Below are 26549 nucleotides of genomic sequence, written 5' to 3' on the forward strand. Positions count from 1 at the left end.
ATTCAGGTCGTGTAGCGTGCGAGGGGAATGTAGTGGTCTGGGTCAATGTACCAGCAGATTCATCGAGCAGTGGCTGGGCATCAGTGCACTTGTGTCGCCCCCAGGAGTACGGTCGCCACAGTGGCATTACCTTCTTCCTAGGGAGTGTGATGTCATGCTTGGGAGCAACGAAGGATCTCTCTAGCAGGTTAACTGATTGGGCGGCGTTATTCCCACGAGTCATGACCCTCCAAACAGCGTTCATGAAGGCAAAGTGTTTGTTTTACGTGGGCAGTATGGTTGCAAAGCTGAACCTTAAAGGAATGTCCAGAAGGGCACCACCAGGAGTGGAGCCTACGGTTAAATTCGACTCCACCTGGGAAACCTCAACCATGCCAGCTACAGAACAGATGCACACATTGCAAGCTTAATTCCGTTAACGAACGAGACTCCGTCATGCCCCGCGGTCCGAGTCCGGCTTACTAGAGGGACACGTGAGGCTCTGGCACATGAGATTGGCCAATAACTGGTGTGTCATGCCCTTACATGTCCATGGCTGCATGTGCGCTACACTGAAAAGGCCAGCGTTTGTCGCTTACAGGTGCAGATAACCCGCTGAACAACGTTAGTGATGGGGATCACTGATTACAATTATTACCCGCATACAATGATTTCCCAGTAAGTGCAGGTCAACCGCAGTTCCGGAATTAGGCCTAACCGTCATTCCTGAAAAAATGAAAAACTTACGTGTGCAAACCACAGGTGCTGTGGCTTGCTTAACAGCTCGCCAGCCGTTCTCATGCCCAGTATGGATTACACGTGATTGCACACAGGTGAGAAAGGGTATCGTATCCCCAGATAACATGTATGGATAGCGTACACATTCAAAATATATGTCTATACATCAGGAGGCAGGCTCAGACGGTATTAGGCCCAGTATGGATTGCACGTGATTGCACAAAGGTTAGAAAGGGTACCGTTTCCCCGGATAACATGTATGGATAGCATACACATTCAAAATATATGTCTCAGGAGGCAGGCTCAGACGGTGTTAGGCCCAGTATGGATTGCACGTGATTGCACAAAGGTTAGAAAGGGTACCGTTTCCCCGGATAACATGTATGGATAGCGTACACATTCAAAATATATGTCTCAGGAGGCAGGCTCAGACGGTGTTAGGCCCAGTATGGATTGCACGTGATTGCACAAAGGTTAAAAAGGTACCGTTTCCCCGGATAACATGTATGGATAGCGTACACATTCAAAATATATGTCTCTGGAGGCAGGCTCAGACGGTGTTAGGCCCAGTATGGATTGCACGTGATTGCACAAAGGTTAGAAAGGGTACCGTTTCCCCGGATAACATGTATGGATAGCGTACACATTCAAAATATATGTCTCAGGAGGCAGGCTCAGACGGTGTTAGGCCCAGTATGGATTGCACGTGATTGCACAAAGGTTAGAAAGGGTACCGTATCCCCAGATAACATGTATGGTTAGCGTACACATTCAAAATATATGTCTATACATCAGGAGGCAGGCTCAGACGGTGTTAGGCCCAGTATGGATTGCACGTGATTGCACAAAGGTTAGAAAGGGTACCGTATCCCCGGATAACATGTATGGATAGCGTACACATTCAAAATATATGTCTCAGGAGGCAGGCTCAGACGGTGTTAGGCCCAGTATGGATTGCACGTGATTGCACAAAGGTTAGAAAGGGTACCGTATCCCCAGATAACATGTATGGATAGCGTACACATTCAAAATATATGTCTATACATCAGGAGGCAGGCTCAGACGGTGTTAGGCCCAGTATGGATTGCACGTGATTGCACAAAGGTTAGAAAGGGTACCGTTTCCCCGGATAACATGTATGGATAGCGTACACATTCAAAATATATGTCTCAGGAGGCAGGCTCAGACGGTGTTAGGCCCAGTATGGATTGCACGTGATTGCACAAAGGTTAGAAAGGGTACCGTATCCCCAGATAACATGTATGGATAGCGTACACATTCAAAATATATGTCTATACATCAGGAGGCAGGCTCAGACGGTGTTAGGCCCAGTATGGATTGCACGTGATTGCACAAAGGTTAGAAAGGGTACCGTTTCCCCGGATAACATGCATGGATAGCGTACACATTCAAAATATATGTCTCAGGAGGCAGGCTCAGACGGTGTTAGGCCCAGTATGGATTGCACGTGATTGCACAAAGGTTAGAAAGGGTACCGTTTCCCCGGATAACATGTATGGATAGCGTACACATTCAAAATATATGTCTCAGGAGGCAGGCTCAGACGGTGTTAGGCCCAGTATGGATTGCACGTGATTGCACAAAGGTTAGAAAGGGTACCGTTTCCCCGGATAACATGTATGGATAGCGTACACATTCAAAATATATGTCTCAGGAGGCAGGCTCAGACGGTGTTAGGCCCAGTATGGATTGCACGTGTTTGCACAAAGGTTAGAAAGGGTACCGTATCCCCGGATAACATGTATGGATAGCGTACACATTCAAAATATATGTCTCAGGAGGCAGGCTCAGACGGTGTTAGGCCCAGTATGGATTGCACGTGATTGCACAAAGGTTAGAAAGGGTACCGTTTCCCCGGATAACATGTATGGATAGCGTACACATTCAAAATATATGTCTCAGGAGGCAGGCTCAGACGGTGTTAGGCCCAGTATGGATTGCACATGATTGCACAAAGGTTAGAAAGGGTACTGTTTCCCCGGATAACATGTATGGATAGCGTACACATTCAAAATATATGTCTCAGGAGGCAGGCTCAGACGGTGTTAGGCCCAGTATGGATTGCACGTGATTGCACAAAGGTTAGAAAGGGTACCGTTTCCCCGGATAACATGTATGGATAGCATACACATTCAAAATATATGTCTCAGGAGGCAGGCTCAGACGGTGTTAGGCCCAGTATGGATTGCACGTGATTGCACAAAGGTTAGAAAGGGTACCGTTTCCCCGGATAACATGTATGGATTGCGTACACATTCAAAATATATGTCTCAGGAGGCAGGCTCAGACGGTGTTAGGCCCAGTATGGATTGCACGTGATTGCACAAAGGTTAGAAAGGGTACCTTTTCCCCGGATAACATGTATGGATAGCATACACATTCAAAATATATGTCTCAGGAGGCAGGCTCAGACGGTGTTAGGCCCAGTATGGATTGCACGTGATTGCACAAAGGTTAGAAAGGGTACCGTATCCCCGGATGACATGTATGGATAGCGTACACATTCAAAATATATGTCTCAGGAGCCAGGCTCAGACGGTGTTAGGCCCATTATGGATTGCACGTGATTGCACAAAGGTTAGAAAAGGTACCGTATCCCTGGATAACATGTATGGATAGCGTCCACATTCAAAATATATGTCTATACATCAGGAGGCAGGCTCAGACGATGTTAGGCCCAGTATGGATTGCACGTGATTGCACAAAGGTTAGAAAGGGTACCGTATCCCCAGATAACATGTATGGATAGCGTACACATTCAAAATATATGTCTATACATCAGGAGGCAGGCTCAGACGGTGTCAGGCACAGTATGGATTTGACGGCCCAGATTACACAGCGGAGGAGCAGGGAGAGGTAAAGATTGCAAATGCTGGGGCCCTGCCCAAGCAAGGGGGGCCCACTCGTGGGCGTCGGTACTGGCACTGGGCCCCTCATAGTACAGCGGTGTGACTGACGGCGGGTGTGCACCACCACCGTCAGAGACACTTGATTGCACTATGAGGGACCCTGTGCCGTGCCAGTGCCCGCGCCCAAGAGTCGGCCTACCCACCTGTCCAGGGCAACGGCACTCGCACGGTGTCGTGCGCTAGGTGGTGACCCCGGCCATGGGGGGGAGGCAGCACAGTTAGGGAGTTTTAGAAAGTGGCATATGTTGATGTTGGACATTCAGCTGATGCAAAAGGCGAAATAGGTGAAGTCCCAGGAAGAGGTGGACCAAAGCAAGCCATTTTTCTGTCACCCTATGTGTCATCAGGGGAAGGTGGGACAAAATCCTTGGAAACCCATGCATGGTTCATTTTAATGAAGGTTAGATCATCCACATTTTGGGTTGACAGACGGGTCCTTTTTTCTGTCAGGATTGATCCAGCTGCACTGAAGACTCTTTCCGATAGCACACTTGCAGCTGGGCAAGCGAGCTCCTGTAAGGCATATTGGGCCAATTCAGGCCAGGTGTCCAGTTTAGCGGCCCAATAGTCAAAGGGGAATGACCTGTGTGGGAGAACATCGATATGGGAGGAAAAGTAGTTTGTAACCATAGTTGACAACTGCTGTCTCCTGTCACTTTCCATCGATGCAGTATTACCAGTTGTGTGAGCGGTATTTGAAAAATCAGTCCACAACATTGTCATGAAACCCCTGTCTCCAACGCCACTTCTGCTGTGTGCACCACGAACACCTCTGCCAAGCTGCCCCCGGCCCGTACGGCTCGTGTGAGAACCATCACCGCTGCTGTGTACTAGGAATGCCTCAAGCAACCGATTTACCAGAGTTGCTTGTTTATTAGCCAATATTAGGTCAAGGTTCTCCTGTGGCATGATGTTTTGTAATTTGCCTTTATAGCGTGGATCCAGGATGCTGGCCAACCAGTAGTCATCATCGTTCATCATTTTGGCAATGCGGGGGTCCCTTTTTAGGATCTGCAAGGCATAATCTGACATGTGGGCCAATGCTCCCGGTGTCAATGATGCACTGCGAGTGCTGAGTGGAGGAGCACTTTCTGGCAAATCCACATCCCTCCAGTCACGCACAAACCCTGTACCAGACCTTGCCACGCCAACATTTTCACTTGCCCCACGAGATGCATCCTCCTCCCCTAAGTAATCATCCCCATCATCATCCTCCTCCTCCTCTTCTTCCTCCACCTCGTCCAGGAGAGGTCCCTGAGCAGACAATGGCTGAATGTCATCAAGGATTCCCTCCTCCTCTTCCTCCTCATCAACATTAGCTGCAGACGCCTGCTCCTTAAGGTGCGTCAAAGTTTGCATGAGCAGACGCATAAGTGGGATGCTCATGCTTAGGATGGCGTCGTCTGCGCTTACCAGCCGTGTGCATTCCTCAAAACACTGAAGGACTTTACAGAGGTCTTTCAGCTTCGACCACTGCACACCTGTCAACTCCATGTCTGCTCTCAAAGTGCCTGGCCGTGTATCCTCCCACAAATGCATTATGGCCTGCCTCTGCTCGCACAGCCGCTCCACCATGTGCAGGGTGGAGTTCCACCTTGTTGCAATGTCGATAATGAGGCGGTGGTTGGGAAGGTGGAGCAATCGCTGCAGCTTCTGCATACGAACGGAGTGTACAGGCGACCGGCGGATGTGCGCGCACAGTCTTCGCACCTTCTGGAGCAGGGCTGTTAACTCCGGATAATTTTTGAGGAAGCACTGCACCACCAGGTTCAAGGTGTGAGCCAAGCAAGGTATGTGGCTGAGTTTTGAAAGGGCTATGGCTGCCACAAAATTACGGCCGTTATCACTAACTACCTTGCCTGCCTCAAGATGTACACTGCCCAGCCATGACAAAGTTTGTCGCTTCAAGTACTCGACCAGCACCTCGGCGGTGTGTCTGTTGCCCAAACACATCATCTGCAACACAGCCTGCTGACGCTTTCCACTAGCTGATCGATAGGGGGACACATCGTGTGCAACAGTGGCAGCTGCAGATGGAGTGCTCGTACGACTGCACTCTGTGGACGAGCTTTCGCTTCTGGAGGAGGAGGAGGAGGAGGGTCGAACGCCTACAGCCAACTGTTTCCTATACCGTGGGCTAGGCAGCACTGTCCCACCACCGCTGTCCCCTGTGGACCCTGCATCCACCACATTAACCCAGTGCACAGTGATGGACACGTAACGGCCCTGGCCATGCCGACTGGACCATGCATCAGTTGTGAGGTGCACCTTTCCGCTCACTGACTGCTTGAGTGCATGGACAATGCGGTCTTTCACATGATGGTGGAGGGCTGGGATGGCTATGCGAGAGAAGAAGTGGCGACTGGGTAGGTCATAGCGTGGTACTGCATAGGCCATGAGTTCGCGGAAAGCTGTGCTTTCCACCAACCGAAAGGGCATCATCTCAAACGAGATTAGTTTGGCAATGTGGGCGTTCAAACCCAGTGTACGCGGATGAGAGACTGAGTACTTTCTTGACCTACTCATAGTGTCTGGGAAGGTGAGCTGGACTTGAGAGCTGCATATGGTGGAAGTAGCGGTGGACAGGGCGGACTGAGAGAGGGTTGATGATGGTGATGGAGTTGGTGTTCTTTCTGATGGCCTAGAATCAGTCTTTCGTTGATATAACAGTGGGATTCCCTGACTGCTGTGGCCTTGCAACGACACCTCAACATTTGCTGCTGTGCTAACCGGTGGACTTACAGTGGGGGAAACAATGTAGCGTTGCTGACTACCTTCGTTGTGATCAGTTGAACATGTGACACTTGAGGTTTGGTGTTGTGTCCACGCTTGCAAGTGCATGCTGGTTAAATGTCTAAGCATGCAACTGGTATTCAAATTTTTCAGATTTTTCCCTCGGCTAAAGGTCTTTGCGCACTTCTTACAGATAACCTTGGCCTGATCATGAGGATTTTGTTCAAAAAAGTGCCACACTGCACTCTTCCTACTTTGGCAGACATTTTGCGGCCTAGCACGCTGTGATCTTTTGACCCTCTGGACAAGCTGTCCAGCAACTCTTTTGATGTTTGGAACCTGTCTTTGGAGTGCTACGGGCCTGCCAGATAACAGCTGTTGCGATGTCGATGTCTGCTGTGGATGCTCCTCATCTGAGCTATTGGAAGCAGCACCCTCTTCCCCCAATGGATGCCAATCTGGGTCAACAACTGGGTCATCCATCACCTCTTCTTCTATGTCATGTGCACCTTCCTCTGTGTCACCGTGTATGGTGGTATAGTGTGCGGGAAGGGGCACCTGAGTCTCATCAGGGTCAGAATCTGGCTCTGTACACTGCGAGGACAATGTAGTGCTCTGAGTGAATGTACCAGCAGAATCATCCATCAGCGGCTGTGCATCAGTGCACTCCATGTCAAATTCATCTTGGCCTGGGTAATTCACCATTTCACTTGATAATCCAGGCATGGTATGTGAAAACAGCTCCATGGAGTAATCAGTAGTATGGCCTGTGTCATCCTTCAATCTTGGTTGGGGTGAAGGACACAAGGAAAGGTGTGGTTCATGAACATGAGCCTCCAATGACGACTCAGTGCTTTTACTTTTTACAACTGAAGAAGAGGAGGCGATAGAGCTGGAGGCTGAGTCAGAAATGTAAGACAAAACTTTTTCCTGATGCTCTGGCTTTAAAAGCGATTTGCCAACTCCTAGAAAACTAAGCGTTCGAGGCCTTATGTAGCCAGACGATGACGCAGGCTCAACACCTCCTGCATTCGGTCCTATTTTGCTCTTGCCACTACCATCAGATCCACCACCAACACCATCATTACCAGCTGCCAACCCCCGCCCAATTCCACGGCCTCTTCCACCAGCCTTCCTCATTTTTGGTAGAAATGTAGACAAAATCCAACAAACTATATAGTAATGTAAAACAAGGTACAAGGTGTCTATAGGACAGGGGAGATTTTGAATTTCTGCAGACACTTGTGGACACTGGACACTTTTGGATTGTGTGAGGCCCTCTGATATCTGAGCGCTATGTGACAGGCTCGATGGCACAGCTGTGACCAAAGTGACTAGAGGATAAGGGAGATTTTGAATCTCTGCACACACTTTTGGACACTGGACACTTTTGGATTGTGTGAGGCCCAATGAATATCTGAGCGCTATGTGACAGGCTCGATGGCACAGATGTGACCAAAGTGACTAGAGGATAAGGGAGATTTTGAATCTCTGCACACACTTTTGGACACTGGACACTTTTGGATTGTGTGAGGCCCAATGAATATCTGAGCGCTATGTGACAGGCTCGATGGCAGAGCTGTTACCAAAGTGACTAGAGGATAAGGGAGATTTTGAATCTCTGCACACACTTTTGGACACTGGACACTTTTGGATTGTGTGAGGCCCACTGATATCTGAGCGCTATGTGACATGCTCGATGGCACAGCTGTGACCAAAGTGACTAGAGGATAAGGGAGATTTTGAATCTCTGCACACACTTTTGGACACTGGACACTTTTGGATTGTGTGAGGTCCAATGAATATCTGAGCGCTATGTGACAGGCTCGATGGCACAGCTGTGACCAAAGTGACTAGAGGATAAGGGAGATTTTGAATCTCTGCACACACTTTTGGACACTGGACACTTTTGGATTGTGTGAGGCCCAATGAATATCTGAGCACTATGTGACAGGCTCGATGGCACAGCTGTGACCAAAGTGACTAGAGGATAAGGGAGATTTTGAATCTCTGCACACACTTTTGGACACTGGACACTTTTGGATTGTGTGAGGCCCAATGAATATCTGAGCGCTATGTGACAGGCTCGATGGCACAGATGTGACCAAAGTGAATAGAGGATAAGGGAGATTTTGAATCTCTGCACACACTTTTGGACACTGGACACTTTTGGATTGTGTGAGGCCCACTGATATCTGAGTGCTATGTCACAGGCTCGATGGCACAGCTGTGACCAAAGTGACTAGAGGATAAGGGAGATTTTGAATCTCTGCACACACTTTTAGACACTGGACACTTTTGGATTGTGTGAGGCCCAATGAATATCTGAGCGCTATGTGACAGGCTCGATGGCACAGCTGTGACCAAAGTGACTAGAGGAAAAGGGAGATTTTGAATCTCTGCACACACTTTTGGACACTGGACACTTTTGGATTGTGTGAGGCCCAATGAATATCTGAGCGCTATGTGACAGGCTCGATGGCACAGCTGTGACCAAAGTGACTAGAGGATAAGGGAGATTTTGAATCTCTGCACACACTTTTGGACACTGGACACTTTGGGATTTTGTGAGGCCCACTGATATCTGAGCGCTATGTGACAGACTCGATGGCACAGCTGTGACCAAAGTGACTAGAGGATAAGGGAGATTTTGAATCTCTGCACACACTTTGGGACACTGGACACTTTTGGATTGTGTGAGGCCCAATGAATATCTGAGCGCTATGTGACAGGCTCGATGGCACAGCTGTGACCAAAGTGACTAGAGGATAAGGGAGATTTTGAATCTCTGCACACACTTTTGGACACTGGACACTTTTGGATTGTGTGAGGCCCACAGATATCTGAGCGCTATGTCACAGGCTCGATGGCACAGCTGTGACCAAAGTGACTAGAGGATAAGGGAGATTTTGAATCTCTGCACACACTTTTGGACACTGGACACTTTTGGATTGTGTGAGGCCCAATGAATATCTGATCGCTATGTGACAGGCTCGATGGCACAGCTGTGACCAAAGTGACTAGAGGATAAGGGAGATTTTGAATTTCTGCACACACTTTTAGACACTGGACACTTTTGGATTGTGTGAGGCCCAATGAATATCTGAGCGCTATGTGACAGGCTCGATGGCACAGCTGTGACCAAAGTGACTAGAGGATAAGGGAGATTTTGAATCTCTGCACACACTTTTGGACACTGGACACTTTTGGATTGTGTGAGGCCCACTGATATCTGAGCGCTATGTCACAGGCTCGATGGCACAGCTGTGACCAAAGTGACTAGAGGATAAGGGAGATTTTGAATCTCTGCACACACTTTTAGACACTGGACACTTTTGGATTGTGTGAGGCCCAATGAATATCTAAGCGCTATGTGACAGGCTCGATGGCACAGCTGTGACCAAAGTGACTAGAGGATAAGGGAGATTTTGAATCTCTGCACACACTTTTGGACACTGGACACTTTTGGATTGTGTGAGGCCCAATGAATATCTGAGCGCTATGTGACAGGCTCGATGGCACAGCTGTGACCAAAGTGACTAGAGGATAAGGCAGATTTTGAATCTCTGCACACACTTTTGGACACTGCACACTTTGGGATTGTGTGAGGCCCACTGATATCTGAGCGCTATGTCACAGGCTCGATGGCACAGCTGTGACCAAAGTGACTAGAGGATAAGAGAGATTTTGAATCTCTGCACACACTTTTGGACACTGGACACTTTTGGATTGTGTGAGGCCCAATGAATATCTGAGCGCTATGTGACAGGCTCTATGGCACAGCTGTGACCAAAGTGACTAGAGGATAAGGGAGATTTTGAATCTCCGCACACACTTTTGGACACTGGACACTTTTGGATTGTGTGAGGCCCACTGATATCTGAGCGCTATGTCACAGGCTCGATGGCACAGCTGTGACCAAAGTGACTAGAGGGTAAGGGAGATTTTGAATCTCTGCACACACTTTTGGACACTGGACACTTTTGGATTGTGTGAGGCCCAATGAATATCTGAGCGCTATGTGACAGGCTCGATGGCACAGCTGTGACCAAAGTGACTAGAGGATAAGGGAGATTTGGAGATTTTGAATCTCTGCACACACTTTTGGACACTGGACACTTTTGTATTGTGTGAGGCCCAATGAATATCTGAGCGCTATGTGACAGGCTCGATGGCACAGGTGTGACCAAAGTGACTAGAGGATAAGGGAGATTTTGAATCTCTGCACACACTTTTGGACACTGGACACTTTTGGATTGTGTGAGGCCCAATGAATATCTGAGCGCTATGTGACAGGCTCGATGGCACAGCTGTGACCAAAGTGACTAGAGGATAAGGGAGATTTTGAATCTCTGCACACACTTTTAGACACTGGACACTTTTGGAATGTGTGAGGCCCACTGATATCTGAGCGCTATGTCACAGACTCGATGGCACAGCTGTGACAATAGTGACTAGAGGATAAGGGAGATTGGATTGCTTTTAAAAAAGCAGTTTGCGGAGCAGTGGGTAAACAGCAATGCCAGCCTGTCAGGAAGCCTTAAAAGGCAGCCCAACAACCAACACCACTGATACACCACAATATAGCCTCCCCTTGCACTGCACACACAGTGACTGGTGTGTTGTGCAGGCCAAATCGCTAGCAGCAGAAGCAGTTTTTTTGTCTTCTTCCCTGCCTAACGCTCTCCCTACAGAATCAGCAGCAACCTCTCCTTATACTGAGATCGGCAGAAGTAAGATGGCGGTCGGCGTGCACGCCCTTTTATAGCCCCTGTGACGCCCACCAAAGCAAGCCAATCACTTGCATGTCCTTCTGAAAGATGGTGGTGACCCCTGCCTATGTCATCACGTTGCCCACAGTGTCCGTGGATCCTGATTGGCTGAAAAAGAGCGCAAAACAAACTTTTGAAATGCGACTTTGGCGCGTAAGTCGCCGACCTCGTGGCCGACCTCATCCTAGGGTCGGGTTTCGTTTCATGAAACCCGACTTTGACAAAAGTCGGCGACTTTTGAAATTTTTCGACCCGTTTCGCTCAACTCTAATCCACACTAATAGGAGATTGAAAAATGAGCTGCTATAAAAGAAAAATATGTGTGAGGCAGTGACGCACGCTGAGCGGCCTACAACCAGACGTAGCTGTGGGACACACTACAGCGTGAGCTGCACTCACACACAGAGACCTCTCAGACAGACGTGAACAGTGCAGATACGTGGGCACTAGCACTGAAATACTGCAGAGAGGCTCCGCTGTCTACTCCTATAGTGTTTGCAACCAACGTATATGGATACGGATGGATGCACACTAATAGGAGAATAAAAAATGAGCTGCAATAAAAGAAAAACATGTGTGAGGCAGTGACGCACACTGAGCAGCCTACAACCAGACGTAGCTGCAGGACACACTACTCAGCGTGAGCTGCACTCACACACAGAGACCTCTAAGACAGCCATGAACAGTGCAGCAAACTGGGCACTAGCACTGAAAGGCTGCAGTGAGGCTCCGCTGTCTACTCCTATAGTGTTTGCAACCAACGTATATGGATACGGATGGATGCACACTAATAGGAGAATGAAAAATGAGCAGCAAAAAAAGAAAAATATGTATGAGGCAGTGACACACGCTGAGCGGCCTACAACCAGACGTGGCTGCAGGACACACTACTCAGCGTGAGCTGCACTCACACAGACCTTGCAGACAGCTGTGAACACTGCAGCAAGGCAAAAGAAAGCTACAATGGTGGATTATGTAGCCTGGGTAAAGCACACTATGATTGTGAAAATCGCTGTCACTAACTGTCCCTCACAGTCTTGAACAGCAGCCTGTCCCTAACTGAATTCACAGCAGAGTGAACCCGAAATGTCAGCGACGGCGGCTTTTATAGTGCATCATGACATCATTTCAGCAGCAAATCACAGCCGTGCCATTAGTTAACATGCCTACATGCCTAACAGAACGCGCCCACACTTCTGAGGATTGTCATTGGCTGAATCAAATCAAACTGGCTCATAGCATTATGAGAACTTCCGATTCCGGTATTCGATATACTAAAAGTATCGGAACTCAGTATCGGAATTTCATTACAGTGAATATCGGCCGATACCCGATACTTGCGGTATCGGAATGCTCAACACTAGTCACCGGGTCTTATATAAGACCCAATGACGTGATGCTGTAGTAATCGCAGGTACGCGGGATCCAGTGACGAGACGGGAGACGGGATGAACCCTGAGATGTAACTTTTATATATATATATATATAGATGCCTATAGGGGCTATCTCGAGCAACCAAACAAGCTAACAACAGTTATCCTCGCAGGGATCAAAACAAGAATACACTGGTGACACAAACACGACTAACCCGGTACAAATCGGTCACTGTAGGGTAACTTTATGGCCGACTACGGGTCCTGAATATTAACTACAACGTGTCACTTATCCTCTCTGACGTCCGGCAAAGTGGTGATCAGCGATGCTTCGGCGTCTCAGCTCTCAGCCGCTGGACCCAGCCGACGAGGATCTGGCGGAGACTTTGGGCATTCCTACTCCCAGGAGAAGTGGGGGCACAGCAGGCCCTTGGAAAGTTCCTCAGCATTGCGCCTCTCGCAGCCACAAGATGGGGATGGGCAGCAGTGGCCGTGGGTGGCGGCCAACAGGCCGCATCCGCAGGCTGGAGTGAAGCGGCAGCAGCCGTGGGCTGAAGTGGAGTGGCGGCGGCTGTGGGCGGCATTGGACAGGCCGCAGCCGCGGGCTGGAGTTGGGCGGTAGCGGCCGTGGGTGGCAGCTCACAGGCCGCAATCGCTGGCTGGAGTCAGGTGGTGGTGGCCGCAGGTGGCAGCAGACAGGCCGCAACCGCAGGCTGGAGTCGGGGGGGTGGCCACTAGGAGCACGGACGAATGGTCTGTGCCTCTCTGCTGGACGGCTCGGTGCCGTCTCCCTTCTATCCGTGGTGAGTCTCCCTTCAGTCTCTCCAGTCACTGCTTTCCTCTCTTTGCTCTGGCTCTGGCTCTCACTCTGGCTCTCTGGCACCCTCTAGCTTCCTTGCTCCTTGTTTCCTGCTCCGTCGACTGCCCTCTGCTGGCGTCCTCAGCCCTTTTTATACCAGCTCCTCCTCCAACCTTTCTAGAACTCTCTATGGTCCGTCCCCTAATTATTTCCCCCGGAAACAGTCCCCCTAGGGGGCACACAGCGGGGACTCCTCCTCCTACACTCCCACATCCTGTATGCTCGCCAGTGTTCGGACGAGGGCTTGGGAAGGCCTGGGCCGGTTTCTTGAGACCAAAGTTTCTTCTGCCACACGAACTGATCCTGTTCGTAGCGTTTGGGGAGTTTGCCAGCTGTTGACCGCTCAGAGTGCCGTGGTTCGACTGTGGTGGAGTCCTCTGGGGTGGTGGAAGGTGGTGGGTTAACCGGGCCTGGTGGGTCGACTGGGTCCGCTGTAATATTATCTCTCGAAGCGTCCGCTTGTACTGCTGGGAGGTCTTCTTCATCCTCATCCCATACTGCTGGCGGAGGTTCTGACACCTGAGGAGGGGCCTCGGGTCGTGCGGCGTCGGTGTACGGTACGGGTAGGAAGGTGCATGATGGCTGTGGTACATCCAAAATCATCCTCATGGTTGGCGCATACCTCCTGGTACTGGCCCAGAAGCATTTCTACCTGGAGTATTTGGGCCAGGGTAAGGCCAGAGAGTTCTGCTTGCATTTTCTCCAGGATGGCTCGGCCCTTTTCTTCGGCTGGGGACCCAGTGGTCTGAAGAGATCGGATAGATACCGCCCAAGGGTCCCCTGCCTGCACTTTTAATTGGAACGCAGGGGTCGGGAGCACCTCCTCCAGAGGTCTCACCAGTTTTGCGAGACCTCGTGGTTTCAGGGAGGTATCTTGGTCTTCAAGGTTAATGCAGTGCACCAGGATGGTCCCTTGCTGCACAGTGACCAAGGTGCGGGCCACCAGGATTCCAGGGGGTAGGCGTTCCGAGAAGCATGGCTACACCTGCATCTTCACTCCCTCCAGGGGCACAGGGGCCCGGTTAGGCAAGGCCACTACTGTCTGCCCGGGTGGCAGCATGAGTGGAGGAGCCTCCGGCGCGATCACCTTACCCAGTACCTCTCCCTCCTGGCAGTCCAGGAGGACTCGCACTCCCCGCACCAACTGCTGGAAGACCTGCCCTTGGGGCATGTGGGAGCCCCACTGGCTCAGAGTCTCTTGTGTGGGCTCATTGAGGAGTAGACTGCCAAACTCTCGCAATATGTTCATACCCATAGTAACCGGATGTTTGTCATTAGCGTCTCCCTGGGTCAGGATCACTCCTCAGCGGCCGAGTGGTTTGGCGCATAACAAAATCTTCATCCAGACTACTTTGATGACAGGAACCGGTAGCTGGTTGACAGCTAACAATTTTATCACGGACCCCCACTGAGATCTCACTGCTTCGGGAAAATGCTGCCGAAAATAAGTCTCTGGCATGGTCGTTACTTGCGACCCTGTATTTACGAGGCATCGTACGGCACGGCCTTCGAACTCTGCCCATATCACTGGACACATCGCGATCAGATCTTCGGGACTTCCACCACTCCACGTCTTGGCTTCTGGCTCCGAGCGGCATCCTCCCAGCTCAGAGCCCTCTAGTTTAATGGCCGCCGGGGTGAGTATCTCCCACGCCGCAGGCACTCTCGTGCAAGGTGGCCAGGCTCTCCATATTCATAACATTCAAGAGTGTGACAAGCGTCAGCTTACGCTGAGTCGTTTTTCCTTTTAGAGTGGACCCTCTGGGCCGTGGCACCCACCCACCTAGGGCGAGCGAGCCTAGTGAGAACCCACCCCCTGTACAGGGAGTGTCAGGGGCAAGACCAAGGGGGTGAGCCACCACGGCAGCTGGACCAGACGGCCGGCTCAGGGAGACACTATTGAGTGTCATGCAACAGGACGAGCAGGATACGAAACATAAAGCGAAGTCACAGGATTTCTTCAGCAAACATGGTTACACACTTTAATCAGATACAAGGCAAAAACAGAGAATCAGATGCAGGGCACCAACGGTGAAACACGGCAAGGTGCGTGCAAGGGCAAGCCAAATGTTCCACGCATAACACGTGCAGAAAACATACCGGAGTCCAGGGCAGGGTGCATGTTAGGGGTCACACCAGGGTTCCTAGGAGAGATGCGTGCTAGGACACGCTAGAGTCAAAGACAAGGTGCGTGCTCGGAGACACGCCAGAGTCCAAGGCAGAGTGCGTGCAAGAAGACACACCAGGGTCCAAAACAGGTGCGAAGGCACTGGACTCCGGAAGACTGGCAAGGACTGACAGGATCCAGACATTAGGATGCAGTCATCTGGTTCCAGACCTCTGGTAGCAGTCGGCAGGCTTCGGGAATCCGGCAGACAAACCAGGAGACGAGGCAGGGTGCGTGCTAGGAGACACGCCAGGATCAGGTTCAAGGACAGAGGCCTGCGCGTTTAGAGAGACACACCAGGGACAGGTACAAGGTCGGAGGCCTGTGCATGTAGAGGGACACGCCAGGGAGAGGTACAAGGAAGGAGGCCTGCGCGTGTAAATGGACACACCAGGGACAGGTTCAGAGCAGAGTCCTGCGCGTGCAAAGGAACACGTCAGGGTCAGGTTCAAGGACGGAGGCCTGCGCGTGCAGAGGGCACGCCAGGGACAGGTACAAGGATGGAGGCCTGCGCGTGCAAAGGAACACATCAGGGTCAGGTTCAAGGACAGAGGCCTGCGCATGCAGAGGGCATGCCAGGGACAGGTACAAGGATGGAGGCCTGCGCGTGTAGAGGGACATGCCAGGGACAGGTACAAGAATGGAGGCCTGCGCGTGTAGAGGGACACGCCAGGGACAGGTTCAGAGTAGAGTCCTGCCTGTGCAAAGGAACACGCCAGGGTCAGGTTCAAGGACGAGGCCTGCGCATGCCGAGGGGCATGCCAGGGACAGAGTTTAAAAGCAGAGTCCTGCGCGTGCAGAGAGGCACGCCAGGGTCAGGGTTCGAGACAAAGTACAGACTAGGACCTGTGCGTGCTAGAGGGCACGACAGGGTACGTGGCAAAACCTGCACATACTTTTAGAGACGCACGGGGAGGTATGCCAAGGGCAGACGAGAACCTGCACATGCTATAGAGAGCACGTAGAGCACAGTGCAGAAACAGCATGAAGTGCAAGGAAGCAGAGAGAGCACAGCTGGGGCACTGGCTAGCTGATCGCTGAACAGGCGGGCAAGACTCCAGCGTACCCGGCTGAGGCATAGCAGGCGACACAGCTGTCACTGACCGATTAGCACGGCTGAGGCACAAGCAGGTGGGCACGGCTAGGGCGGGCACAGCTGAGGCACAAGCAGGAGGCTAGGAAGGCCAGGCACATGCAAAGGGCACACGAAGCAACAAAGCAAAGCAAGACAAGAAACAAGGCAGATCTAGGCAGATACGGAACACGGAGCGGAAACAGGCAGAAACACAGAGTCAGATCAGAGCAAGAACAGAGCTAGCAGCGGAGCGTAGGCCGAAGCCCAGAGCCGGACCAAGGCAGAGCCTTGGGACTAGTCAGAGAACGTGCTAGAGAGCACAATAGATCAGAGAGCAGGAATGGTGAATGAGCCAGGTGGCACAACAGGGCACCATAGGTCAGAGCAAGGGAGAACAGGCAAGAACAGAGAACAGAGGAGGGAACACAGGACTGAGCAAAGCGAAGGCAAGACATGGCAGAAACGGGCAAGGCAGAGAACACCAGAAGGACAACAAGTCCAAGCAGGACAAGGACGAACATAGCACAACAGACAAACATAAGACAAGGCACAGGACAAGAGTCGGAGTACAAGCACAGAGTGTGTGCTGAGACGCACGACAGAGCAAAGTGCAGGGGCACAGAATACAGGAGCGACCCAGCAGGCCAAGCAGCCATGCAGGGAAGCAACCCAATACTCAGGCCCTGACCATAGGGAGGGGTGGTCTGATATAGCACCATAGCTCAGTACTTCTGGGTAAGGACCAGGGAGGGACTTTGGGTTCAGATCCTCCAGGATCATAGAGAGCATCGCTAGAACAGCCGTGGTAGAACCATAGAGGAGTTCACATGATCAGGGGTTTTCAGGAATACAGCAGATTGTAGAATCAGAGCAGGGTTAGAACACAGGAAAGGTCACATGATCAGGGGTTTCCAGGAATACAGCAGATTGCAGAATCAGAGCAGAACTGGAACATAGGAAGGGTCACATGATCTGGGGTTTCCAGGAATACAGCGGATTGCAGAGTCAAACAGAGACAGATGGTTACCCAGCAACAGTGTGCAGCCATGAGGTAAGGCACACGTGCACACTGCTCCAGGCATCTTGCAGCATGACAGACATGGCAGACATGACAGACATGGCGTACATGACAAAGAGGTCACGGGGATTGACCTCTGCTGGGATTGCGAGGACCCCAGGGCCCCGGGCCTGCACCAGGCCATTCACTGGTGGCCTCGGCCCTTCTCTTCACCTCGGCCAGCTCGCCCTGATGTTCTTCAGCTCCCGTTTCATTTCTTCCACCCATTGGGGCTCTCCAATGGCATTCACGGAGACCTCCGTGCTCCGTACCTTCCCCACGGGGACTGTCAGTCCCTGTTCCTGCTCCCGCGCATGCCTGACTACCCACCTCGGAGAAAGCCATACGTGGGTTTACCCGGACTTGCTCCCATAATGCCTACTTAGTCAGAGGGTCTCGGAGTCTGCCCACTAACAGGTTGCATAGGGTGATGTCGATTGGTCCCACACCTATGCCGTCCTTCCGCTTGATGACCATGTACAATTCCTGAAAGCCTTTCATATACTGGGTGACCGTCTCCCCTTTCCCTTGCATATGACTGAATAACCGAGTTCTCAGCTCCCCCACATTCGTCGGATCCCCATGAGTCTCCTCCAATATCTGTAAGACCCTAGCAAAGGTGTTGCAGTGTCCTGGGGATCTCAACATTACGGAATCCCAAGCCTCCCCGTCCAAGGCCATAAGGGCCACCTCTGCTTCTAAGTTGGGGGTCATCAGATGCATTCTAAATAGCCCTCGCATCTGTTCCGTCCAGCTCCACAGCATGATGTTGGTGCTAGTGAACCTGGGCAGGTAGCTCAGCATAGCCCCCAAGGATACACTGGACTGGGGGCCATCGTTGCCCACCAAGTCCCCGGCCCTTCCTTGGTCTGCAGCATCTCTGTTCGAGCTCGGAGACTGCATCCTGCCGACTACGCCAAATGTAGTAATTGCAGGTACGAAAGATGCAGTGACTAGATGGGAGACAGGATGACCTTTAAGATGTAACGGTTATATATATATACTAGATTATGGCCCGATGCTATCGCATCAGGAGGATGCGATAGCATCACTCCTCTTGCCATGTTAACCCTCAACACACACACTCCTCTCACCTTTCACCATCTCCACTCACTCTTTCACTCCATATACGACCCCTTCTCTCACTCCATCTCTCATACTCACGCCGTCATCGCCACTGCTCCACGATCCCTGACATCTTCTTCCGCCAGCGCCATCCTGGATCCAGACGTTGTCCACGCCGGCGACATGTTCTTGCGGCGACGCCATCTTGAGTATCGTGAAATCCCGCGGTACTCAAGATGGCGTCGCCGGAAGAACATGTCGCCGGCGTGGACGACGTCGGGATCCAAAATGGCGTCGGCGAAATCTCGCGAGATTTCGCCGACGCCTTTTTGGATCCCGACGTCCTCCACGCCGGCGACATGTTCTTGCAGCGACACCATCTTGACTATCACGGGATTTCGCCGATCCAAAATGGCGTCGCCGCAAGAACATGTCGCCGGCGTGGAGGCCGTCTGGATCCAGGATGGCGCCGGCGGAAGATGTCGGGGATCGTGGATCAGCGGCGATGACGGTGTGAGTATGAGAGACGGAGTGAGAGAAAGGGTCGTATGTGGAGTGAAAGAGTGAGTGGAGGTGAGAGGAGTGTGTGTGTTGAGGAGGAGTGGTGTGTTGAGGGTTAACATGGAAAGAGGTGTGCGGTGACGTCACCGGTTACAACTGGACGGAAGTTGTTACAACCGGAAGCTGCTTAGGGCATTTATTATTATAGATAGATGCCTATAGGGGCTATCTTGAGCAACCAAACAAGCTAACAACAGTTATCCTCGCAGGGATCAAAACAAGAATACACTGGTAACACGAACACGACTAACCCAGCAAAGACCGGTCACTATAGGGCCACGGTATGACCGACTACAGGTCCTGAATATTAACTACAAAGTGTCACTTATCCTCTCTGATGTCCGGCAGAGTGGTGATCAGCGATGCTTTGGCGTCTCAGCCACTGGGCCCAGCCGATGAGGATATGGCGGAGACTTGGGGCGCTCCTACTCCCAGGCAAAGTGGGGGCACAGCAGACTCCTGGAGAGTTCCTCAGCGTTGCGCCTCCTGGCGGAGGCGGTATGGCGTTGCCCGGGGACCAGACAATGTAGGCCGCAGCCACAAGATGGGGACGGGCAGCGGCAGCCAAGGGTGGCGGCGAAGCCGCAGGCCAGAGCCGAGTTGCCGGGGCCGCGGGCGGCAGCGGGCAGGCCGCAGCCGCGGGCTGGCATGAAGTGGTGACAGCCGCGGACAGGCCGCGTCCGCGGGCTAGAGTGAAGCGGCGGCAGCGGGCAGGCTGCAACCGTGTGCTGGAGTCAAGTGGTGGCGGCTGCGGACGGCAGCGGACAGGCCTCAACCGTGGGCTGGAGTCAGGTGGTGGCGGCCGCAGGCAGCAGCGGACAGGCTGCAAACGTGGGCTGGAGTCAGGCGTTGGCGGCCGCTAGGAGTGCGGATGGACGGTCTGTGTCTCTCTGCTTGACAGCTCAGTGCTGTCTCCCTTCTGTCCATGGTGAATCTCCCTTCAGTCTCTCGAGTCTCTGCTCTCCTCTCTTTGCTCTGGCTCTGGCTCTCTGGCGCCCTCTTCCTTCCCAGCTTCCTTGCTCCTTCTCCGTCGACTGCCCTCTGCTGGTGTCCTCAGCCCCTTTTATACTGGCTCCTCCCTCAACCTTTCTAGAACTTTCTGTGGTCCGTCCCCTAATTATGTTTCCCAGAAGCAGTCCCCCTTAGAACTTTGGTGACAGTCCCCTTGGTTCCAGCCTGGGCACACAGCGGGGACTCTTTGTCCTGCAATGCGGCCGGCAATCACAGTACTGCAAGTAATCAACATGGCTACGGCATTATCATGCATGCCTTGTGATCCCCTAACATTCATTAACTATCTAACAGGTGCCAAATATGCAGGTTGGGAACTCGAGGATGGCATTTGAGCACATACGATACTCGATTGAGTAACAAGTGTGTCCAAGCACCCCGATGCTGAATCGAGTATCGAGAAGTGGCGAGCATGCTCATTCATCATAAGTGTTTATGCCTGTTTAACCTAATGCATAAATTATAAAAACTACGTGGAGTCAACCCCATCTGGCCTATTTTTTGTAACCAGCAAAGGTAAAGCAGACAGCTGTTTAACTAATATTAGCAGACTGGGAAGTACCATGGTTATTGGACCTTTCCCAGACTTAAAATACCAGTCTGCAACTGCCCCAGAAGTGGCACATCACATTAGATGCACACATTGTGGAGTTTTGTCTAGTCCTTCCCAATTGCACTTATGCAGGGGGTAATGGCAATTAGAGTTGATGTCAGCTGTGATTTGTCAAAATCACAGCTTACATCAAGCCCTGATATTAGTAACAAAGATATGTTCATCAGACAACCTCATTACTAACCTAGTAATCTAAAAAAGAAATCACACACAGAAAAAATAATTTTATTTGAAAAAATTCTCCCCTGCACTTTTCCTTGGTTCCACAACTTATATTTAAATAAAAAAAAGCCACGCAGGTTTGCCATAGTCCAAATAATAATCTTCTGTAATTCACCTAATTCGAAGTAGTTCACCAAGAAATACATGAAAAACATAAAAAAAGAGAAAAAAATACACTTTTCCTTGTTCACCAATTTATTTGAAGAAATGTTCCCACTTAGGTCCGATGTAGTCCATCGTTCCCCGAATCTGGCTCTGGCGCCTCTGAATAGCAATGACGTTTCGGCAATTCACAGTCACTGGGTATTGACGTTACCGCTCATCAGCATCACCATCCCAGGCTACACTCTACGAGACCAGGGGATCTGAACAGCAGTTACTTCAGTAACTATAGCTCTCATCAGAGTCTCCAGGTTTCACAGAGGGCAGCATGATTTGGCAACATCACATGACACTCATCCAACTTTTCAGGATGAACATCGGAGTAATTTTTAATATGCTGATGTGAGCGAACCTGAACAGTCACAAACAGTAACAGTCACTATTGACTTTGCATAGGCCAGACTTGAGTGCAGAAATGAGGGATTTCCTTTAAACTTAAAATATACAAGGAAATATAAATTATAATACTGCAGGATCCCTAGGTTTTTGTCCCCAAATTATAGAAGCTAGGAGTCAAAACTAAGAGTAAAATGAGTCCAGAGTTGGACCAGTCGTGGCATCATCTAGAGTAAGTAGAGCTGCAACCAACTGAAAAAGCTACACTGGAGAAAAATGTCAGCTGCCTGAGGAAACCAGGACCTGGAATAAGAAGCCTTAGGTAACACTCAGCGATTACTTTAGCCGAGTACAAGCATCTCATCTATCTTTATATCTGCCACAATGCTGAATTTTTTTTTTGTTAAAGATGTGATTTGTATGAGAAAGGTTTTTATGTGACTCATCGTTCTCTAGAATACAGCCTGGGTATGAATCCTTCTGACTTGCTTTGACTTTAGATTCCTCTACAATGCTTACAATAAAGGCTGGCTAGAGATAAGAAACGCATGGCTTCAGAACCAGAATACACACAGTTGGTTTCTTACCTTCTGTGACATCCTATTTGTAGAGTGGCAGGTACAGAACTTGGTCATTGATAGGGATGAGCAGACCCGTGGAAGTTCCGGTTCTGTCTCCAACCTGAACTTTATTTCAAAGTTTGGTTCGGGTACCATAACTGTACCTGAACTTGAACCAGAACCTAAACCGCACTGAAAACAATAGGGGCCTGGACTTTTCAGACAGAAAATTCTTTTATCACCCTCTGCCTTCTTCCCTCCCTCTCTTCCTATGTATCTATTTCTATTTTCCCCTGGAACTCAGAACATTGCAACGGACTTTCAGCACGAAAGCCGAACTTTAGGTCCACTCATCACTAGTCAAATTTACAACAAATTTCACAAAAAAAATCAGACTTACTGGAAACCAAATTTTTTATGATTCGATTTGCTCAAAACCAGCAAAATGCCTACTACTAATTTTAGAGCTGGGAATAACTAAACAAAATATATGCAATCCTCACCTCTCGGATTCTGGTCAATTTTGAGGGATCTTCGGCACGTCCACGGCTGAATAAACCTCATGCAAAATCATGTGAGCACTAATCCGTGCTGGGGAATCTCATCTGTCCATTGTGCAATGCCCAGTGACTGGTCACTCTTCAGGACTGTTCAGTTGGCTAGGCCTCATAATGTCAATCTACGGCCACACATGCTTCACTCCACAATGATATAATCTTGTGAGACCTAACAAGTGCGTAGAACGGCCCTGAAGAGTAACTGGACTCAGAGGGAACTGCTCGGCAATATATAGTGACATGGAAAAGTTTTGGCACCCCTGGTGATGATTACTGTTATTATGAACAATTAAGCAAGTTGAAGATGAAATGATCTCTAAAAGGCCTAACGTTCATTTTAAAAAATTTCAAAAAGGAAAATGGGCTTATGCAAAAGGTAAGATGCCCTGCATGAGCATGGATTATTCTGATGAAGAGGTATGTACACCTCGAAATGCGTTGACAAATAAAACCGCATCCATACCGCATCTGGTTTTCTATAGTATAGTAGATCCTCCGCAACTCTAGTTTTACATCCTCTTTCATCTCCAAGTGTGCTTACAGCAAGATTTAGGCAGAGGGACCCCAATTCCACAAATTTATCACTTAGTATACTAGGTGCAACAGTTGTCACACCATCAGAGTTCTTAGATGCAGCTGACGCGCCCCAGGGGTCGTGGGATATGTAGTAATTCATGACGCCTTCTGTGATTTCTGGTCAGAGTGACCAGCACTGCAGTGTTGTTTCTCTGGGACAGATGTTGTGATGCAGCAGAGTTGTAAAAGCTCTCCACACATAGAGCTGTAGTCCCAGGGCAGTTGAGATGAGTTTGTTGTTGGTGAGGTAGAGTGGAGTGGAGGATGTAGCAGTGCAAAATTGAAGACGCAAGAATAATGTAGATGACACAATTGCATGCAGTTCCAAAGGCTTTACTCACAGTCTGGTGAACACAGATGCCCACTTCAGTGCTGTGTTCTCCAGGTGAGGGGTCCAGACAACTTCCAGATAAGATGAAGTACACCCTTCCAGCACTCCCTGTCAGTATGTACCTTTCTTGGCCGTCTTCACACAATATGCTGCTTTAACGCCTTCCTTCCTCTCCAGCACTTCACAGTTATCGTTCAGGGCCAGCAGCTGCGAATCCTGTCAGACAACGCCCTGCCGTTTCTGTGATCCTAAATAGCTGCCTTTCCTGTCGGACTAATCATGGTAGGGGTGATGGTCCATAAAGTAAGCAAAGCTATCGGCTTGCTAGTAGTACCCTGAGGTATGCTAGCTATGCTAAGGGCCGTTCCCTTTGCGACCAGTTTCTCCCTCCACCTAACCTATAGTCAGCGTGAAGAAGGGACCCATGGGGAGTATGCTCCAGTCGTGTCCCAGAAGAACCTTCTTTCCTTTAGGGAGCTTTCCTTGTAATCCACTCTGTCCAGCAGCCTCTAATCAGTAGAGCTTCTGCAGACCTGTCCTTCTCCTTCCCTCCCTCAGAGGGATCTGACCTTGCTCTCTATCCTTCTCCAGCTCTCAAGCTAAGCTCCGCCCACCTCCCAGACCTCTTCCTGTTCCAAGCAGGGGCCATAAAGGGTGCTCTGCTACACTACTGGTGTGTGTGGGATGTGGATGTTGGAGTCTGGTCGGGTGTCTCCAACTTACCTGGTTGTGGGATACCACACCTCTGGGTGAGGTGCAGCATCTCTGTGGCGACTTGACCCTCAGGGGCGCAACACAGCATATAGCACAGCTGACAAAGACTCCTAGCTCACATCAGGCTCTCTATGTACATTGTCTTTTGACAGTGAGCTGCTTATCACAAGAGGGGGAGGAGTCTGATGACCTAGTATCAACTAGTTACAGCAATAATAATATCCTAGTGATAAAACCTTCATTGTAAGTAAACAGCGCACAGTCTAATAAGTGACACATAATTGAATTCAGTGTTTTAACCCCTACGTCATGCGGTCCTCAGATTACACAGAAACAACCTGCTGACAGATTCCCTTTCAGCTGATACACTCCGCATAGGAGCTGTATATACGAAACAGTAGTCAGCTGATTTTTGCTTTATGCTCATTGAAACAAATATCACAGATTATCCCCTTTTAGGGGTATACTGTATTTACCTAACAGGTTTGGCACTTGCTTTTTTATTTATGGTCGTTCCTTAAAATAAGCCATCAATATCTGGTAAGAGGGGGAGTGACCGAAGCACCACCTTTGGTGAATCGGAGTTGTATTTTCAGTACCTGGCCGCGGCTGCTATTTTTGATTTGTTTTGGCAGGATCGGAGAACTTCTCACTCCCGTCACTGCCGGGAGCAGATAGCTAGCCTGGGTTCTTGGTGCCACACTCCCACCAAATCAGATATTGATGGCAAATCCTAAAGATTGGCTCTTGCTAAAAAGATAGTAACCAAACTCTTTTAGTGTAAATCTATCAATTACCGGCTCTTCTTCATGGTAATCAACTCTCCACACACTGATAAATCATTTTTAAAGGCAGCGCTGGACATCATAGGAAAATATTTTATGTATTTATTAAAAGCAAAGATCAGCAGAATTATTTATGAAATTACATTTTTCGGCTGCATTTCCATCTGCAAAAATGCCCTGTGGATATTTTGACACACATGTTACTGCCATACTGCATCATTAGATCATCGCTCGGCTTCAAAACAATATGGATTAATTAGCAAATTTTGCTTAGACATTCTCTATGATCTCATGCCAATCAGAACATGAGGCAGATGTACTTATCTTTTTAATGTGCGTCTGCTGACGGTAATTTTACAGTACAATGATGCGGCTCGTATTTTGCATACAGCGTTGTTGAATCTATTCATTTTAGAAGACAGAGCTCAACTAATTTACCAGGATTTCAATAAAAGCTATTTATAAAAATTCAGCTATATTAGATTACATTATATGTAGATAGCGATAAGTATAAATTCAATTTATACTGTACATACTGCAAGAGAAATAAGTATTGGTGGTAGGAAGATCAGGGTGTTTTTCAGCAAACCATATAATTGAAGGAAGCATGAATGGACAGAAGTAGAGTTGAGCGATACCAGCCGATACTTGAAAATATCGGATCGGAATGGATCGGCCGATCTTAAAAAAAAGTATCGGTATCGCCGATTCCGATACCGGGAACCAATGCAAGTCAATGGGGCCAAAATATCGGAATTAAAAAAAAACCTTTCTTTCCTTGTAGGTTAATTCTACATGAAGAAAAACAACTAAGAATAATGTAGAATGTATTGTGGGAGGTGGAGGAGACATTAAAGCCATAGAGGTTTAGCCCAATCAAATGGAATAGCAGGAATTAAACTTTTTTTTTAAAGATGTTAGGAGTTACAAAGATATTGACTATGTTAGCCTCATTTATATTTTGCCAGACATGTATGTCTTCTTCTTCTTCTTTCTTCTTTCTTCTTCTTCTTCTTCTACTTCCTTTTTTTACATTCTTCTTCTTCTTCTACTTCCTTTTTTTACATTCTTCTTCTTCTTCTTCTACTTCCTTTTTTTACATTCTTCTTCTTCTTCTTCTACTTCCTTTTTTACATTCTTCTTCTTCTTCTTCTACTTCCTTTTTTTACATTCTTCTTCTTCTTCTTCTACTTCCTTTTTTTACATTCTTCTTCTTATTCCTTTTTTTACATTCTTCTTCTTCTTCTACTTCCTTTTTTTACATTCTTCTTCTTCTTCTTCTTCTTCTTCTTCTTCTTCCTTTTCTTACATTCTTCATATTCTTCTTATTCAACAATTATTATTCTACATATTCAGCTTCTTCATCTTCTTCC

The sequence above is a fragment of the Dendrobates tinctorius genome, unplaced genomic scaffold (assembly GCF_039654945.1).
Source record: "Dendrobates tinctorius isolate UK_male_01 unplaced genomic scaffold, ASM3965494v1 ptg000095l, whole genome shotgun sequence".
NCBI classification, from domain to species: domain Eukaryota; kingdom Metazoa; phylum Chordata; class Amphibia; order Anura; family Dendrobatidae; genus Dendrobates; species Dendrobates tinctorius.